The 8637-nt window shown below is 46.7% G+C and overlaps 1 protein-coding gene across 1 annotated transcript in view; it reads left to right on the top strand.

Moving 5' to 3' along the window:
* Window positions 1-5986, top strand: part of ZHX2 (zinc fingers and homeoboxes 2) — a 192380-nt gene extending 186394 nt beyond the window's left edge. Inside the window, exon 4 of the mRNA XM_011949290.1 lies at window positions 4711-5986. The gene's annotated coding sequence lies outside the window, so the exon portion shown is untranslated. The remainder of the gene's footprint in view (window positions 1-4710) is intronic.
* Window positions 5987-8637: the final 2651 nt, after the last annotated feature.

The raw sequence follows: 8637 nt of genomic DNA, 5'->3' as shown, positions 1-8637 counted from the left end.
TGAACCCGGGAGGCGGAGCTTGCAGTGAGCTGAGATCCGGCCACTGCACTCCAGCCTGGGCGGCAGAGCAAGACTCCGTCTCAAAAAAAAAAGAAGTAGACAATGGAGTAATATTGACCAGGGATGGGGCAGGAGGATGTGGGGAATTTTCATACAATAGGTGTAAAGTTGCAGTTATACAGATGAGTAACTTCTGGAGATACGCTGTACAACATAGTGCCTGTAGTTAACAGTAAGATACTTACTTCAATATGTGTTCAGAGGGCAGATCTCATGTTGTGTCCTTACCTCCCCATCCCCCCCAAAAAATAGACACAAGTAAACTTTGGGAGGTCCTTTATGTTTGTTACTGGATTGTAGTGACAATAACATGAGTGTATGCATATGCCTAAACTCACCAAATTACATCCATTGTGTGCGGTTTTCTACAAACCAGTTATACTTCAACAAAGCTAGGGCAAAGAGGTAAAAAAATGCAACCAGAAAGAAAAGACGTTACCTATGGAGAAACTACAATTAAACTGGCAAGTTTGTCCGTAACAAAAATGAAGCCAGATGACAATGGAAAAAAATGTTTAGCAGATAACAGGCACTCGGCAAATGAGCAATAAACCTTGCTACACCTCTCAAAGAAAATATTATGGAGAAATAATAAATCACTGTCTCAGTGTTTGTTTTCCTTTCCCATGGAGTGCAGTGTTATTCACTCCCAAGTCCCTAGAGCCCTAGGGAAAGTTCTCCTGGGAAAATTAAAGAGAAACAGAAACAGAAAGCTGTCACATGGGAAAACAATTCTGTTTTTGTTTCTTCAATGAGAAAAGTAACAGAGAAGCAGATTTTGCTAAAGAATTAATACTTCTTAACATTCCAAGTTTTCCCCAAGACAGAAAGGGAGGGTAGGAGGCGATGGGTTCCCATTCTGGGACATGTTCACCGACAGACTGGCCATCACGTGGTAGAAATGTCCCAGGAGGCCATAAGGAAATGCCTGCCCAATGGCCTTGCAGTGTCCTCCAGGACTCTGAGAGGTACTCTAGGATGAGGCATTGGTCTTTTGCAGGGTGATTGTCTCTGACCAGGTAATAGGACTCTCAGAGAAGCCCAGGGGAGTTAGCAAGAGCCTCACAGCCCAAAGCACTGCAATGCTCTATAGAACAGCAATCCTGAAATGTGGACTTTGTCACCACCCTAGGAGGACAGCCTCCACCCACTCTACCGCACCTCTACCGAGGGCCTTGGGGAAGGACATCCAAGGAAGACACCCCTAAAGAGGGGGCAGGCCCCTGTCTTCTGTTGCCAGCATCTTCCCAGTCTCCTTTTGAGGGTGATTCCAGCTCCCATAACCCAAATCCTGTCCACTGCTCAATACCCCGGAAAAGGTCAACGGAGAAAGTCCAAGTGGTTCTGAGCAGGTTCCCAGGGCCCATAGCCATCCATGTACATCTGAGACCTCTGCGAAAGCCACACAAAGTCAATTTGACTTTGTCTCCCTTTTCTCAGGCCATCCTTTTGGCCTTGCAGTTCGTGTGTGTGTGTTTATTTTAAGAGCTTTGCTCATCATTTGTTAAGGAATATATATGATTGGAGGGTTGTACATGTTTGTGCATAAAAAGTTACACAAGGAATCATAGAAACACACTGCCGGATGGAGAACCACCTTAATGATGAGGTTTATCTAAAAAGCTGGAGTTTTTGCCAGTCACTTGAAGAGAAGTGTTCAGTGTCATTTGTAATATGAGAGAGAGAAGATGGTTAGATCCACATGCACACAGGTGAGCTCACTTACACCTGAGGCCCCAGCTGAATGCCTGGCCATCCTCAGGAAAAGTGAAGCCATCTATCTTGAGCCCCTGTCAAGTACGAGGACCTGACTGCTTTGACCTGATTACAGGACCCTGTCTGTATCCCTGCCAGCAGCCCATGGGTTCTGTGCAGTGGAAGTGAGACTCTGGGACGTTAAGTAACCAACCTCAGCAGCATATAGCCAGGAAGCAGCAGATCCTGGATCCCAGCTTTCTCCAACTCCACAGCTCTTTCCACCCCATCCCTCAGTCCTGTGCTGATCCAACATACTTTAGCCGGGTTGGAAGAAGGAGTATCAGTAGCTGTCTCCCCACCTTGGGCCTTGTCTCCTAGGATCTGTAAGCGTTCAGGTGGACATCCAACCAGTGGCAGCCTCCCTCCCAAAGGTTGCGGAAGTCCCCATTTGCTGGGGAAAACCCTGTTTCTTGGAAAGCACCAGCAGAGGCTGGCTGTGGGCTACTGTGCCCACCCAGGGAGTACATGTGGCTCTGCTGGGATCAGCAATAAGGCTCATAGTCCTCATTGGGTGTCCCAGCCTCCTACCTTTGAAGTTATCATGCTGTCTTCAGTTGCCACCTAGCTCTGTGCATGGAGAGGCTGTGCATGACCTGGACGCACAATAGGTACAGGGAGGAGCAATTAAGAATCAGGAGGCTCTGAAGTTGGACTGGCCAAGGTGGAATCCGGCTCCACCACTCACTGGTTACTAATGTTAAGCACAACATTTAGTCTCTGTAAGCCTCCATTTCTTCACTGTGAAGTGGGTCTACCAATCACCTGCCAGTCACTGTAAGGAGTATATGAGATGAGCCATATTACCACTTAGCATGGGGCCTGGTGCCAGAAACTAGCTACTCTCACTGTTGGAGGGAAAGTCATGATCATTCTGGTTTTTGACCATGCCACTGAGCAGGCCATGACCTGGGAGAAAACACTTTTCCTCCCAAGCTTCCTTTCTTTTTTTCCCCCTGGTGAAATGAGTGATCTTGACAGAGTCACCTATAAGGATCCCTGCAGTGTTTACGACTTGGTGACTTTGGTTGGATCACTTTTAGGTAGTCGAGATCTAAGGACACCCCTGGAATCTGGTTTTGTCTGCAGACTTTTCTTTTATAAATTGGTTTCTTAACTCCAATATTCAGTCTTACTCCCAGGAGCATCTAGGGAATGTGGGTACGTTTAACATCCAGACGTTAGGCGTCAATGGCATTATCGATGATCAGCTGATGCCTCTGGCTGAGAAGTCCACTCTGCTTGCTGTTGGCCCCTGTACAAAAAAAAAAAAAGAAAGAAAAACCACTTCTCAGGGCCTTCTCAGCCAGAGAAGTGGCCAAACAGCCTTCCCAGGAGGGAGGCAAAAAAAATGGCCAGTGGCTCCGGAAATCTACAGATCTGAAAAACTTCCAGCCCATCGTGGGATACTGGCTGTGTCCTCTACAGACCTGAGCCTTGGATCCCTTTCCCAGGATCTCTAGATCTTGGGAGGAGACAAAAGTAATGATGGAGACCTGTCCTCATTTCCTCAACCTGCCACAAAGTATTGCAAACTGAATGGCTCAAAACAATAGAAGTTTATTGCTTCACAGTTCTGCAGGCTAGAAGACAAAAATCGGGGAGTCTGTGATGGCTGCTTCCTTCTGGGAGCTGTGCGGGAATCTGCTCTGTGCCCATCTCCCAGCTTCTGGTGTCTGCCGGCCGGCCTTTGCATTCCTTAGCTTGTGGATGCGTCAGCCCAATATCTGCCTCAGTCATCGCGTGACCTTCTTGTGTGTGAATCGTCACATCTCCCCTCTATGCACATCTGTCTCTGTGTCCAAATTTCCCCCTTCTGTAAGGACACTAGTCATGTTGGATGAGAGTCCACCATAATGGCCTCATTTTCACTTGATTTAACCATTACCTCTCTAAAGGCATTTCTAACAGGGTAACATTCTGAAGTACTGAGACTTAGGACTTCAATATATACTTTTTGGGGGACCATTCCACCTATCGCAAGGTCCTTAGACTATTTTCATTACTTCCACGGGTATAAGAATTAAACATTTCTTCCTACTGATTCTTAATAATTCTGTTTATTAAGTGCACAGACTCTAGAGATTACCTGGGTTTGAATCTTGGCTCTGCCACTTACTAGCTGTGTGATCTTGGGAAACCTATTAGGCCCCTACGTGTTCAGTTTCCTCAACTGTAAAATAGGAATAATAGTAATATTTACACCTCTTAGAGTTCATATAAACATTAAATAAAAACACATTTACAATGCCTCATGTTATCCAGCTTCTATATCCTACCACATTTGGAAAAGGCTCCATCTAATAAAAACAGTAGAAGTATCTATAATACTTACCATGTGCCAGGTGCTAGTCCAAATACTGTTGTGTACATCAACTCATGGCACCATTGCAGCAACTTTCTAAGGTCGGTGCTACTGTCATCCCTGTTATACAAAAGCAAAAACTAAGCCCTAGAGAGATCAAGTCATATAGGTACAGCCCTGCAGCTACTAAGGGGAGAAGTTAGGACCCACATCCAGATTTGTCTGACTCCAGGGCCTTTTAGGAGCCACTGGGACTGGTTGACTGTCTAGGAATAATAAAAGGGTCTTGTTAGGATGAAAAGAATCACAGGCCGCCACCTTCGCTTGCCCAGAAAGTCATTCTGTTTTCAAAGGCCTGATTCTGGAGGCTTTTCCTATAATAGTGATCTGTGCTCTGAAAACACACTCGTTTCCTTACAACAGGCCCCGTACGTGAAGGGCATGTGTCTCTCTTCCAGGCCCCAGGATGGCTTTGGAAGGCCCCCACCCCAACCCAGGAGAGCCAGGAAGAAGCAAACCATGATGTCTTCCCCCCAGGGAACAATGGTCATTTGCCTGACATCTCGACTCTGTGGTTTTGTGTCTTCTAGGGAAGTCAGTTAGAACTGCTGTGCTGATCAAGGGGATGCTCTGTCTTTGAAGAAAGAAGAAATGGTCCCTCCCCAGCCGTGGGCCACCCTCGCCAGTGACTCCAAGTGGAACTGCTTAGCTTGTGTGTGCCTGGAGGGTGCAGAAGCCCAGCGACTCTCAGACGCACCTCCCAGAGGACCGGTGGGAATTGTTCATAGTGCCAAAGTCCTACTGCTGCGTTTTCAATGGGTCCTTGTACATAGTTTGCTCCTCTGCCCTAGCCCTCACCTCTTGCTATACTGGAACTGATTTGTACAATATGGGAATTTTGTTACCTTTTTAATCAAGGGCAACTTCCTTTTCCAGCACTACCATTGTAAGGATTTTTTCAGGAGGGAGGGCTAACCACCTTGCTTTTCTCTTTTCTCCTTTTCTTTTTTTATTTTTGTTTTATTAATTTGGGGAAAGGGGTGTTAGTATTAGTGCCATGATATCTACTGGATTTTAAGTAGGGAGACTTTATTTTTAAAGGTAGGTTGAAATTTGGGAGATTTCTCGGCAGGAAGGGCTGAAATCCAGGCCTCTGTCTCAACCTGGAGAGAGGTGACAGACGACAGATCCTCCAAATCAAATTCCTTTCCAGTTCTTCCCCTGGCTGCCTTTTTGGGGGGGTCCCTGCCTTAGTCCCACAGAAGGCTTTATGAACTGCCAAGAGGGGATCTGGCTTCTCAAATTCTTGGCCTCTTGGGCCAGGCTGTGTCCAGCCAGCCCTGGGAGAACTGAGTAGCAGGTGGCTGACTTCTTTAAGCACCTTTCTAAATACCAGCAGAAGAGGCTCCTGCCTCTGTTAGCATGATCAGTCCTATTGTGACATTAAAACAACAACGATAAGATCTTCCTATCTGGAGGGTACAAAGGTGAATGGCTTTGATTTTCATTTCTCTTCTTCACTGCCTTTTCTCGGTGTGGTATTTGCCAAGATTTCAGCTCAAAGCCTCACCATGAATTGATTTTTTTTTGTTTGGATGTGTGTTTGTTTTGGGAAAATTTTAGATACCTGAGTGCACTTTTTTTCAGTTAGTCCTAACTTTTAAAAGAAGGAAAACCAAGAGATATATCTGGTGTACATGTTGCAATATGAATTCTGGTTGCAGTCCCTCCCCCATCCCACACTGCCCCCCATTTGAGTACACCGCACAAGTCAAATGCTAGGAAGTTTGAATAAAACCAGTTTTTCTAACTTGTCGCTCATTTGTTGTAACTCAATAAAGCAAAGACTAAACATTTTTATAACCTTTTCCTCTACTTCGCCTTCTTTATTGTTGTCTGGCTCCTGAGGGCTTGGTGTAAGGGTTCTGACTTGAGTACCTCTGCTTTCAAATTCACAGGGTCACATTTCTTATTTCCCATCTTGGAGGGATCTGACATCACAAACTGGACTTTAAAAGTGGGATATAGGCTTGGTGCAGTGGCTCACACTGTAATCCCAGCACTTTGGGAGGCCAAGGCAGGTGGATCACCTGAGGTCAGGAGTTCAAGACCAGCCTGGCCAACGTAGTGAAACCCCATTTCTACTAAAAATACAAAGATTAGCTGGGTGTGGTGGTGTGCACCTGTAGTTCCAGCTACTCAGGAGGCCGGAGAATCGCTTGAACCCAGGAGGCGGAGGTTGCAGTGAGTCAAGATGGCGCCACTGCACTCCAGCCTGGGCAACAAGAGTGAAACTTTGTCCCCTCCCTCCCGCCCCGAAAATAACCAGGTATAAGTGTTGTTTTAGGAATCTTCAGCAGATCTCTTTTGACACAGAGAAGGAAGTTATAGGCCCTCCCTTCTCCAGGGTCTCTCAAATAGATTCATAAAATAGTCAAGAGAAGAGCTTCAGAGTGGGCGTGAAAAGCCCTCTGTGTGCAGGCTCGCCCTTGGATGACCTGAGCTCAGCCACTCCCCCTCCCTGGGCTGCTGGCAAGTGGTAGCTGGGGCACCTGCCATTTCTCTGAGAAGGTGGCTTTTAAGTATCTCTGCTCTGGTGAGGTTTAAAGAGTCCCTCACTCTTCGCACTTGACACTCATCTAGACCAGTGGTTCTCAAACATGAGTGGGCACCAGCATCACCTGGAAGGTTGGGTAGAGTGTCTGATTGGTATGTCTGGGGTGGGAACTGAGAATGTGCCTTGCTAACCAGTTCCTCACCTTGGGAACTTCTGGTCTAGATGCTTCATTTTTACGAGAACTTACAGACTTTTGGCCAGTTTATCTAAACTTAGCATGTGTTTATTCTACAGATAAGGGGAAAGACCCACTTCCCAAAATACAGGAAACACTGAAAAATTCAAGAATCAAAAGGGCCTGGCCTTCTCTGGGGGTTGCCCTCAGTCTCCCATCCTGTGGGCTCCAGTGACACCATCCCTATCTCTGCACATAGCCCTCACCACACAGCTCTAGGATTCATTTGGTCAGCTTGTCAATTCCCCCAAGCTGAGAGCAGGGGCCATAGATTCTCCATAACTTTACATCATCTCCGAAATCGCCGTAGTTCTCTTTACCACTCAGCAAAGTTGCATGTAGACAGCTATTCAAAAATAAAAATAGGCCAGGTACGGTGACTCACACCTGTAATCACAGCACTTTGGGAGACCAAGGAAGGTGGATCACTTGAGGTCAGGAGTTCGAGACCAGCCTGGCCAACATGGTGAACCCCATCTCTACTAGAAATACAAAAATTAGTTGGGTGAGGTGGTGTGTGCCTGTAATCCCAGCTACTCAGGCTGAGGCACGAGAATCGCTTGAACCCAGGAGGCGTAGGTTGCAGTGAGCCAAGATCACTCCACAGCACTTCAGCCTAGGCAATAGAGCAAGACTCCATCTCAAAATAAATAAATAAATAAAAGTAAAAATAATAGCTAGATTTTTTTTTTTTTTTTTTTTGAGACAGAGTCTAGCTTTGTGACCCAGGCTGGAGTGCAGTGGCACGATCTCGGCTCACTGCAAGCTCCGCCTCCCGGGTTCACGCCATTCTCCTGCCTTAGCCTCCCAAATAGTTGGGACTACAGGCTCCCACTACCACGCCCGGCTAATTTTTTTTTTTGTATTTTTAGTAGAGATGGGGTTTCACTGTGTTAGCCAAGATGGCCTCGATCTCCTGACCTCATGATCCACCCGTCTCAACCTCCCAAAGTGCTGGGATTACAGGCGTGAGCCACCGCACCCAGCCTGGCCTACATCTTCTTTTCTTTAAAAAAAAGTTAAAAGTGGCTGTGGCTAACTCATCTCCCAGTTCCTGCCTGCACTGCCTTCCCTGCCTGTGCCCCGAGCACCTGGACCTTCCCCAGACCTCGTCACCCACATACTGTCTTGTCCTCCCTCCCATTAATGAACATTTCCAACACTCTCTCCCTTGACAGGTGGCTGCCTTCCCCTCCTGCCATTTACCACCCTTGCACTTAAGCTTGCCACTGCAAGGCAACTTAAATAAATTTTTCATGCACGATGGTATGAGATGCTACCAAATGCTTGAAAGACCCAAAAAGGAAGCCTTGATAATTGGTGGGGATGAAAATACACAGGGAAGATGGATGTGTTCTTTTAAACACCCAGCAAAATATGTCAAGCTATCTTCCTCCACTGGAAATGATTAAAGAGTGGCAGAAACTAGGAAGGAGGTTCTTAGGGGGAATAGATGGGCAGGATTCGTGGTGAGGTGGAAGAGAGTGGTGGGATGGAGTGATCATCCACTGCTTCTGTCTGCCCTGTACTTCTTGCACTCCTTTTCTTCCTTGAGGATGTACTCCTATCTCCCTCTGCTCATCTCATTCTGAGAGCTTTCCATAATGGTAATCCACTCTCCCTTCTACAGCAGTGATCCACGACACTCTAGTACCTTGTTCAGGGACAGGTACAGTACGATGCATAAGACCCAAACAGGACCAAGTCAGACACTGGGAGGAAGAG

This window comes from Colobus angolensis, unplaced genomic scaffold (genome assembly GCF_000951035.1).
Source record: "Colobus angolensis palliatus isolate OR3802 unplaced genomic scaffold, Cang.pa_1.0 Scaffold295, whole genome shotgun sequence".
Taxonomy (NCBI): domain Eukaryota; kingdom Metazoa; phylum Chordata; class Mammalia; order Primates; family Cercopithecidae; genus Colobus; species Colobus angolensis.
The sequence above is the reverse complement of the archived record's forward strand: the minus strand, read 5'-3'. Positions and strand labels throughout refer to the sequence as shown.